Source organism: Talpa occidentalis, unplaced genomic scaffold (genome assembly GCF_014898055.3).
Source record: "Talpa occidentalis isolate TD23 unplaced genomic scaffold, MPIMG_talOcc4v2.1 talOcc4.10, whole genome shotgun sequence".
Lineage (NCBI taxonomy): Eukaryota > Metazoa > Chordata > Mammalia > Eulipotyphla > Talpidae > Talpa > Talpa occidentalis.
Genome location: NW_023600993.1, coordinates 59,418,177 through 59,429,853, shown reverse-complemented (window position 1 = coordinate 59,429,853; position 11,677 = coordinate 59,418,177). Strand labels below are relative to the sequence as shown.

Genomic DNA, 11,677 nt, shown 5'->3' with positions numbered 1-11,677 from the left:
CCAAACCTCCAGTCTACACCCCAGCTCTTCTACATAAAATCTTTTAAAAATAATGAAAAGAAATAGAGGCAGCTAAGATACCTACAGAGTTCTCAGTGAGCTTATATTTTTATGAACAAGTTTCTTGGCAATACTGATATCAATCACCACCTATGATAAAGAACAAAAAGGACTAGTCCACTTCTAATTTTGTTTCCAACTTTGGTGAAAAAGAGAATACACCATCTTCATACTGAAATACATTACTGAAACATGGGCAGGAAGGAGCAGATGAATTACACAGGAGACATAAGGAATATTTACTGAAAGAAAGTAGCATGTATATGGGTTCTCAAAACTCACCACGGTGTGTTGTTCTTGAACATAAAAGTGGTTTTAAGAGGATGGTTTTGGTAAAAGTGAGTCTCACTTGGGCATCCCTGGTGGCTTAGGGGTTAAATCTCAGTACTACCATTCTGAGGGCCCACTGAGAAGGCCTAAGTTCAACTCCTGGCCAGGGAGCTAACTCACATGGCACAGCAGACCTTCCTGTTTTGCCCCCTGCTCCCCTTGGCAGTGTATTTCAGTAAATCTGCCTGTTCTGCTCCCCACTCTGTCTCTGGTGAATAATCTTACTACCCACATCTCTGACCTATACCCAGTTAATCTACACACACACGCACACACACACACACAACAAACAAACAACAACAACAACAAAAAAACCTGAGCCTCACCTGTAAGAACTCAGGAAATAGATCAAATCAGTGCAAGTTCACAAGACTGGGAGAGGCTGTCCTCATCATCAGAGAAGGAGGAGAGTGTAAGTTAATATATTCTATGTTGTATAACTAAAAAATGTGTTTCAGAAGAAATATAAAATGGAGTCAGGAAAAATAGGGATCTTTGAGATGGAGAACAAATCACATCAAACCGTTGCTTTTCCTTTTATGATACACTAGTGGGCCAGGGATTTTAGAAACTCATTTATTAAATCCCTGGATTTAAATAAAGCCTTACATGGGGTATTATGGAGAAGTGCTACCATTGGTATCTATAGATATAGAAATGAACACGTGAACTGCTTAACACTATTTATTTTCAAATGTATAATGTGTCATAAAGATGATAATGCACTAAATTATTGACTATAATTTATTGAATCCAGGTGATTCAGAAATGAGTTTTCTGGGGCCTCACCTGGTGGCACAGCTGTTGAGCACTGGGTTGCGAAGCTGCCCGCAACCTCTGCAGCGCTGGTTCTATCCCTGGCCCCTTGTGAGGGTCCCACATGGCGCGCAGCAGCAGTGTATGTCATCAGTCTGCCTGTTCTGTTCCCCACTCTGGCTCTGGTGAATTCTCTCACCCTCCCGCACTTCTGACTATACCCAGTGCTTGCACAAATAAATAAATAAATCTTTAAAAAAAAAAGAAATGGGTTTTCTGAAGGAGGAATAGGGCTTTGTATTTGACATGGTTCTATTCAAGATGATTTTAAAACATGTAAATGTTCTCTGCACTGCTTGCAACACTCTATGGTATCTGCCAAACATGCAAAACACTTGACCTGGCATTGAAGACTACCTGTGACTTGGAGCTTGTCCACCCCTGGGATGCCTCGTCTCACACTCACCAAGTGTGCCCATATGCATTCCTCATGGACTATTGTTTTCTGTATATGAGTATTTTATATGTAGTTCCTTAACTTGGAATGTTTTTCCCCTGTTCCTGCTCAGTGGAATGCTGTAAAATTTAGGAAAATGGGCTGAAGATGGGTTCTGATATCAGAAAGACCATTTTCTTTTTTTTTTTCCAAGACACGGACAACAGTTTTATTATCAAACATATAACTATAATTTTCCAAAGGTCTAGATAATGTAAACATTTAAGCTATGATAGTAAGAGTGAGGGATTATTGGTTAGTCTTTTGAATATCAAATGAAATGTTCAAATGTGGACTACAACAGAAAATTTGATAAATGCCTATACATACTTATCACTGACTGGGGCAGATAAAAGAGAACTTTGTTCAATTTAATGTTATTAAATGACTTTTAATATTCTTAATTGGAAGGATTATCTCCCTGAACATTATTTTAGCACTGCAGGTTAAAAGATGAAGAGAAAGAGCATTTTCAAATCTTGTTCTGTCACCTGAGAATATCCCTTAGCTGTCTTACTCTAACTCTCTGCCTCAGTTCCTCTTCCTTTGGTTACATGTGGATATTGTCTCTAACTTTGAGGTTTCCTACGAGCATCAAATTGGATAATTAATGTAAGGCTTTCTGAAAAATGTCAGGCATAGATTAGATATTTAGTTAACATTAGCTGCTATGTCATTGCTACAATCAATCCTTAGGATGAATCATGTCATTGTCAGTCATGGGCTTTAGTTAGTCTGGCTTAGTATATACTAATGGTGCAATGTAGAAGAGTTTGTTTAACATATTTTGCTGAGAAATTGTAAATCCTCACATAAAAGAATGGAATTAGATCACTCACTAACTGCATACACAAAAGTAAACTCCATATGGGTTAAGTACTTATATATAAGACCTACAACACTAAAAATATAGAAAAAAAATGTTAGTGATTTATTCCATGACATGAAAAATAAAGACTTTTTTGGTGACTAAACACTTACAGCAATGGAAATACAAAAAATAACAATTGGGAGTACCTCAAGCTAGAAAACTTTCATACAGTAAAAGAGAATACAAGATGATTAAAATGATACCCTGTTAAACAGGAGAAAATGATCACAATATATCACTGATAATATACAAAATATAAAAAAAATCACAAAATTCAAAAATGAAAAAGAAAACATATATTAATGGGTAGATATGAACAAATTCAAAGAGGATATCCAGAAGATAAATTGACATAAAAATGTTCTTCATTCCTCCTAATAAGAGTGACGTAGGTTGAAACCACAACGAGATACCAACTCAAACCCATGGGGATGAAACATTAAAAAAGCCTAAAATAACAAGTGTTGAAGCAGAAGCTGAGAAAGAAGAATCTTGTTACGCTGCTGGTAGTAAAGGAAAATTGTAAAAATCATTATGAAAAGCAATTTCGATTTACCTTATAAAAACTAAAAATGAAATATGATATGACCACACTATGCAAATGTCCAGTATCTGGTTTTAGTGTTCAATGCGTTTGACTACATGATACCCTTAAATTCCTTCCATTTTTGTTGAAAATGTCTGTGTTTCATCTGTCCTTATTGCTGAATAGGAGTCCATCGTGTGGCTATACCACATAATCTTTTTTCTTTCTTCCTTTCTGCCTTCCTGTCCCCGCCCACCCCCCTCTTTCTCCTTTCTCCCTCCCTTCCTCCCACCTTCTCCACACCTGTCCCTCCCTCCCTCCTTCCTTCCTTCCTTTTCTTATATTGCTGTTAATTTTCTCCCCTCAGGTAAAGGCCCCATAGTAGTTATCCCACCACTACAGCACCTGTGATCCATCATCACATTGCCTTGTGCTCTTCCCTCTCCTTCTGTGACCCCCTCTTTCCTACTTCCTTGCTATATGACTCAGATTGATGGTCAGCTTGCAAGTTCCGTCTTTTTCCTAACCTCATGTTTGGTTTCAGTATTTCACATATAAGGGAAACCATCCAACTTTTATCTTTTTCCTTCTGACTTATTTTGCTTAGCATAATAACCATCCAGACACATCCATGTTGCTACAAATGACATGAGTTTGTATTTTTTGTTCACTGAGTTGTATTCCATTCATATATTTTGAAGCATTCAGGTAATTTCCATATTTTAAGACTTATTTATTTATGCATACAAGAACTGAGGTACAGGCCAGAGGTGTGGGGGTGAGATAATTCATCAGAGACAGAGTGAGGAACAGAAAAGGCAAACTGACCAAAGCACATTGCTGAGAGGAGCAGTGGGCAAGGCAGGAGAGGTCCGCTGCACCATGTGGGTAACTCCCTGTCCAGTAGGGGATTGAACTTGTGCTGCAGTGGCTGCAGATAGCTTCATAGGTTGCTTCTTAACCCCTTGTGCCACCAGGGAGGGCCCACAATTTCCGTATCTTGGCTGTTGTAAATAGTGCTGGAATAAGCATAGTAGTCCAGGTTTCCTTTCAAACTACTGTTTCTGTGTCCTTTAATCCAGGTGTCCATTGATGAACATTTTGGCTTCTTACCTGCCTTAGTTATTTTATCTAATGCTACTATGAACGTTGTGGAAAATATGGCCTTTGTCAATGATGGTTTCATTTTCTTTGGCTAGATACTCGAGTGGGATTTCTGGGTCTAAGATTATTTGTTTGGGATTTTTCTTCTTAATGTGCTTTTCTTTTTTTTTTTTTTTTTTTTGATTGTTAATTTTTTTTTTTTAAATATTAAATTTTATTTTTATATTCCCCCATACAATTGCAAACGCCCCATTCTGACCCCAATCCTTCCCCTCCCGCCCCCCACCCCCCAAAAAGTGTCTCTGGTTCATAGTTTTTTTGTTGATTTTGATTTTCACTTTCTTATATTCATTTTCCTGGTCCCTTATTTAAGTTTTCTAGATTCCTGCTATGAGTGAGACCATCCGGTATTTTTCTTTTTCTTTTTGGCTTATTTCGCTGAGCATGATCCCTTCCAGTGCCATCCATGTTGCTGCAAATTGCATGTGTTTATCTTTTTTGAATGCTGAGTAATATTCCATGGTATATATGTACCACATCTTCTTGATCCAGTCATCTATTTTTGGGCATTTGGGTTGTTTCCAAAGCTTAGCTATTGTAAACAGTGCTGCTATAAACATAGGAGTGCAGGTGCTCTTTGGAATTGATGTTTCTGTGTCCTTTGGGTAAATACCTAGGAGTGGAATTGCTGGATCATATGGAAGCTCTATGTTTAGTAGGTCCAGAAATCTCCACACAGCTCTCCATAGTGGTTGGACCAGTTTGCACTCCCACCAACAGTGCACAAGAGTTCCTTTTTCTCCACATCCTCGCCAACATTTGTTGTTGCTAGTTTTTTAATATGTGCCATTCTCACTGGTGTGAGATGGTATCTCATGGTAGTTTTGATTTGCATTTCCCTGATTACAAGTGATGTTGAACATTTTTTCATATGTCTGTTGGCCATTTTCATTTCCTCTTCAGAGAAGTTTCTTTTTAGCTCTTCTGCCCATTTTTTGACTGGATTATTTTCTTTGTTGTTGCTGAGTCTCATCAGCTCTTTGCAGATTTTTGTGATCAGTCCTTTATCATTAGTGTTGGGTGCAAAAATGTTCTCCCAGTTGGTGGGGTTTCTCTTTGTTTTTGTTATTGTCTCTTTTGCTGTGCAGAAGCTCTTTAATTTGATGTAGTCCCAGCTGTTTATCTTTCTCTTCACTATCACTGTTTTGGGTGATGTGTCTGTAAAGATGTCTTTGATGTGCAAATCCCGTAGTGTTTCGCCTATATTTCCTTCTATGTATTTTATGGTTTCAGGTCTTATGTCTAGTTCTTTAATCCATTTTGAGTTGATTTTTGTGTATGGTGTGAGGTAGTGGTCAAGCTTCATTCTTTTGTATGTAGCGACCCAGTTTTCCCAGCACCATTTATTGAACAAACTTTCTTTGCTCCAATGCATAGTCTTTGCTCCTTTGTCAAAGATTAGTTGACCATAAATCTGTGGGTTTATTTCTGGATTTTCTATTCGATTCCATTGGTCTGTATGTCTGTTCTTGTTCCAATACCATGCAGTTTTGATGATTATGGCTTTGTAGTATAGTTTGAAGTCTGGGAGTGTGATGCCTCCATTTCCTTCTTTTTTTTTTCAGTAGAGCTTTGGCTATTCGGGGTTTTTGGTGATTCCATATGAATTTCATCAATAATTGTTCTATTTCTTTGAAGAATGCCATTGAGATTTTGATTGGAATAGCATTGAATCTGTATATTGCTTTTGGTAGGATGGCCATTTTAATAATGTTTATTCTTCCAATCCATGAGCAGGGGATGTCTTTCCATTTCTTTGTGTCTTCTTCTATTTCTTTTAACAGTGTTTTATAGTTTTCTTTGTATAGGTCCTTTACCTCTTTTGTTAGATTTATTCCCAAATATTTGATTTTTTTTGTTTCAATAATAAAAGGGGTGGTTTTTTTTATTTCTTCTTCTTCAGATTTATTGTTTGTGTATAGGAAGGCTACTGACTTTTGCGTGTTGATTTTGTATCCTGCCACTTTACTGAATTGATTGATGAGTTGAATTAGTTTTTCTGTGGAGATTTTGGGGTTCTCTATGTATATTATCATATCATCTGCAAATAGTGATAGTTTGACTTCTTCTTTTCCTATTTGGATTCCTTGGATGTCTTTCTCTTGTCTTATTGCTCTGGCTAGGACTTCCAGTATTATATTGAAAAGCAGTGGTGAGAGTGGACATCCTTGTCTTGTTCCAGATCTTAGTGGAATTGCTTTCAGCTTTTCACCATTGAGAATGATACTGGCTGTTGGCTTGTCATAGATGGCCTTTATGATGTTGAGGTATGTTCCTTGTATCCCAAGAATTTCAAGGGCTTTTATCATGAATGGGTGTTGCACTTTGTCGAAAGCTTTCTCAGCATCTATTGATATTATCATATGGTTTTTATATTTCTTTTTGTTGATGTGTTGGATAACGTTGATTGATTTTCGGATGTTAAACCATCCTTGTGCCCCTGGAATGAATCCAACTTGGTCGTGGTGAATTATCTTATGGATACATTGTTGGATTCTGATAGCTAAAATTTTATTGAGGATTTTTGCATCAGTGTTCATTAGGGAGATTGGCCTATAGTTTTCCTTTTTTGTGTTGTCCTTATTCGGTTTTGGTATTAATGTGCTTTTCTTTACAATCATCTTCCCTCTAAGATTGTCTTTGCTGCATGCCTTAGGTCCTGGGAGTTTATATCTTCATTTTCATTTGTCTCAATGTCCTTTTAAAATTTCAGCCTTGATTTCCTCTTTTATCCAACAACTATTAGGCAGCATGTTATTTACTCTCTATGTATTCATAATTATTCCTTTTTTTTTAATAGAGGCATGTTTTATTTATTTATTTATTTATTTATTTATTTATTTGTTTGTTTGTTTTGTTTTTATACATGCACTGGGTACAGTCAGAAGCGCGGGAGGGTGAGAGAATTTACCAGAGCCAGAGCAGGGAGCAGAGCAGGTAGAAGGACCCAAGTACACTGTTGAGGGGAGCAGCGGGCAGCAGGAGAGGTCTGTGTGCCATGTGGGACCCTCCTCCGGTGGCCGGGGAGCAGCCAGGGATCGAACCAGCGCAGCAGAGGCCGCGGGCAGCTTCACAACCCAGCACTCAACCGCTGCGCCTCCGGGGAGGCCCAATTATTCCTTTTTTAAAAGATTTATTTATTTATGCATACAAGAGCTTGGGTACAGGCCAGAGATGTGAGGGGGGTGAGATGATCCACCAGAGACAGCGTGAGGAACAGAACAGGCAGACTGACTGAAATACACTGCTGAGGGGAGCAGCAAGCGAGTCAGATGAGGTCTGCCTCACCATGTGGGTTTCTCCTTGGCCAGCCAGGGATCAAACTCTTGCTGCAGAGGCTATGGATTGCTTCATAGTGTGGTGCTTAACCCCTTGCACCACCAGGGAGGCCCCCCATTGTTATTCTTGCATTTTTTCTTGAAGATTATGGCCATATAGTCAAAGAGAATAGGAGGTACATTTTTTTATCTTTGTATTATTATTGACAATTAAGTTGTATCCCAAGATATGGTTGATTCTTTAAAATGTTCTATGGGCATCTGAAAAACATGTGTATTCAGTACTTTTCAGGTCTATCAGTTTTGAATTGACTTTTCTCTTCATGTTCATTCACATCTGGAATTTTTTTTTTAATTTTTTAAACATTTATTGATTGACTGTTTGATTGATTGATTTATACAAGCACTGGGTACAGTTAGAAGTGTGGGAGGGTGAGAGAATTCACCAGAGCCAGAGCAGGGAGCAGAAAAGGCAGACTGACGAAGTACACTGCTGAGCGGAGCAGCAGGCGCAGCAGGAGAGGTCTGTAGGGCCATGTTGGAACCTGGCCAGCGGCCGAGGATCGACCCGGTGCTGCAGAGGTTGCAGGCAGCTTTGCAGCCCAGCACTCAATCGGTGCCCCACTGGGGAGACCCGCATCTGCAAATTTTTAAGTAAATAACCAATATTATGATCTTTGTCTTCTTGAGTTCTGTGTCTTCTTATAGTTTTAAACATTTTTTTGTTTCTGTTACATTAAATTTATTTGAAGCAGCATAATTTTTTGATAGTTGTTTTTAGGTTTTGCTCAACTGAACCAGGCCAGTATTTCATGTAGGGCATATTTTTCCCCATTATTCAAGTAAAATACCCCTTTTGCTTACTATTTCCAATTCTCTTTACAGTATAGTTTTTCCTATTTTGTATTGTGAAAACATGAACCATTCCAGGAGAGTGTGGATTCTGAAGGCAGTTTTCTTCTATAGTCGAGTTTTTTTTTTTTTCTCTCACATGAGTACACCAATCAGCATTCTACTAATTCCTTGATATGTACCTCTGTAAACTAATGAGATCATAAAGCATTCAGTTCTTTTCTATCAGGTAGTCTGCACAGCACTCTCTAACTCTTCTTCTCCCATATTCCCAACTCAGTTTTCTGACATCAGCTCCATCCAAATCTCTCTCCTAGTGCCATGACTTGAAATCCCTCTCCAGGCTATAAAGAGGGCAGTGGCAGAACTTTTACTATTGCTCTCCCTCTCAGGGATTGCCAATGTCTCAAAACTATATTTTAGCATATTATTTTCATTTATGTTTAATTATTTAAGTGGGAAAGTAAATCTGGTTCTAGATTACTTCATCTTATAAGAAACAAAAGTCTCTCTGTAAATATAAATTTGATTGAGAACTTTAAAAAATAAGAAAAAAAAAGAGCACCAGGGCTTTCTAAAGAGTAAAATGTAACAAATCTCAGTTTATTATACACATGAAAAGAGCATGAAGTTATCTGAGTAACAACTAAATTAAGTAGCAAAATTTATGTCAAAATATCCAACACAGATTTTGACCCACAATAAGGTCTTTCATATGGAAAAGAGGCTGGGAAGTGGTGATTTTCAGCAATTTTGATCATTTCCTTTCATTGAATTCCATTTGTTTATCATAAAAAAAAATTGTTCTGGAATTACTAATCATTTTGTCACAGAGGCTGCAATTCTGATTATTTTAAACATGACTTACCTGTCTTTTATTGTATAGGGGGTATATTATTAAGATCAGAAATTTGTGCTGAAGTAGAAAAAGATATAATTTGTTCCAATAGATCTTTTATCAATCTGAAATGGATATCAAAACACAGGTTTTGCAATGTTTAGATTCTTCCAAAACATATTTTCAGTGAGTAAAGAGTTAACTTCTTTTTGTATGTTCTCAGAGCATTCCTCAAGTAGATTCCCCCAACTCCTCATCTACACACTCCTTTTAAATAATGAAGCAATGCAAATTGCTTTTCATGCATATGGATTAGAACATTCAATTAGTTTTCAATTATGTACCTGATTGCTTTTAAGAAATTCCCAATTTGTGTTATGTTAACACTAGCTCTGTCTTATTTTCTGTTTAAATTTTTTTTTAAAGATTTATTTATTTATTCATTTATACAAGCACTGGGTACAGGCAGAAGCATGGGAGGGTGAGAGAATTCACCAGAGCCAGAGTGGGGAGCAGAGCAGGGAGACTGACGAAATACCCTGCTGAGGGGAGCAGCAGGGATGGCAGGAGAGGTCTGCACGCCATGTGGGACCCTTGCTGGCAGCTGGGATCGAATCCACACTGAAGAGGCTGTGGACAGTTTTGAAGCCCAGAGCTCAACTGCTGCGCCACTGGGGAGGCCCTCTTTTTAATACTTAACTGATTTTTTTAAATATAATTTTTATTGAACTACCATTATTTTACATTTTTGTTCATTTTTTTTTTTTTACACTGTAGGATCTCTCCCCTACAATGTGGTTCACCTCGTTCTCCCAACTCCAAAACACACACAATCCTCTACCATAGCCCATTATGATCTCTTCCCCTATTTTCTCCTCCCTCTTTCCTCCTCCCTTTGTTATAGGGCTACCCGTCCTGCTAGCTCAGTCGGTAGAGCATGAAACTCTTAATCTCAGGGTCATGGGTTCGAGCCCCACATTGGGCACCAAACTGTTATAGGGCAACCCCAATATAAAATAAAACGGGTTGCCTGGCTGTGGGTCCTCATCCACGTGCTTAAAAGGGACTTATTAATACTCCACTACAGGCATACACAAAAGATTAATAAAAGGTTTATTTACAAGGGAAAAGGAAATAAGGAAAATGTACAACTCAGGGAGAAAATAGGGAAATAAAGTCTTTAATGCGTCCTACCTGATCCGCTGACCTGGAAACCCAAAGGCACTCTCAGAGCTGGCCAAATACTGCGAGCTGGTGGGGAGCCAAAATGGGGGATCCCCTCCAAAGCCCACATGTCTGGCTTTATACCACACCTGGATGCTTAACCCCACCCTCAGGTCCCAGCCACCTTCCCTTTGGTGGTGATGGGATTTGGAGTTTCCAGTGTCTTTTGGCTTTGGTCTGGAGAGGGGGGTGGAGTCTACAAAGCCTGTATGGAATTACCTTTAGGACATCCTTTTACCCTAACACCTTCAGGATACCACAGATCCCATAGTCAACATTTAAGGGTTGATTTTAAAATTTGTCTGTCCGATCCTTTTTTATTTCTCTAGATTCCACATGTAAGAGAATCATCCAATATTTATCTTTTGTCTTTTATCTTGTTTCCCTTAGCAATTTACCTTCTAGTTCTGTCCATGTTGTCACAAATGGCATAAGTTTATCTTTGTTGATAGTGTGTGTGCATGTGTGCATGTGTATACACACATTCCACATATTATACTCATCTGTTCTGGGTCCTTTAGATTGTTTTCATATCTTAGCTATTGTAAATAGTGATGCAATGAACATGGGCATGTGTGTTTCCCTTCACATCAGTGTTTATATGTTCTTTGGGTAAATACCTTTGTATTCTTTGGGTAAATACCTTTGTCTTCACACCCTCACCAGAACTTATTATTTCTGTTGTTTTTGTTTGTTTGTTTGTATTTTCATTTTTGTAATGGACCATTCTCTCAGATGTGAGGGGACATCTCATTATGGTTTTGATTTGCATTTCCCTTTTGATAAGTGAGGTTGAACATCTTTTTCATATGACTATTAGCCATCTGTATTTCTTCTTTGGTGAATTGTCTGTTTAGTGTTTCTGCCCATTTTTTTTAAGATTTATTTATTTATTTATTTATTTATACAAGCACTGGGTACAGCCAGAAGCGTGGGAGGGTGAGAGAATTCACCAGAGCCAGAGCAGGAAACAGAACATGCAGACTGATGAAATACACTGCTGAGGGGAGCAGCGGGTGCGGCAGGAGAGGTGTTGCGCCATGTGGGACCCTCGCCAGTGACGGGTATCGAACCATCGCTGCAGAGGCTGCAGGCAGCTTCACAGTCCAGAGCTCAACCACTGTGCCACCAGGGGAGGCCCAACTTTGCCAATTTTTTAATTGGGTTGCTAGTTTTCTATCTGTTTAGCTGCATGAGTTCTTTGTAGATCTTATGTTATCAGGTGTTGGGAAAATTGCACTTCCATGCGCAAAAATTGAAACTATACCACTGCCTCACACCA

At 38.5% G+C, this 11,677-nt stretch overlaps 1 non-coding gene across 1 annotated transcript; it reads left to right on the top strand.

Annotated features, from left to right (window-relative positions):
* Positions 1–10,083: 10,083 nt before the first annotated feature.
* On the top strand, positions 10,084–10,156 carry TRNAK-CUU (transfer RNA lysine (anticodon CUU)). The gene has a single exon. It is a non-coding gene; the product is annotated as a tRNA-Lys (tRNA).
* The last annotated feature ends 1,521 nt before the right edge of the window (positions 10,157–11,677 follow it).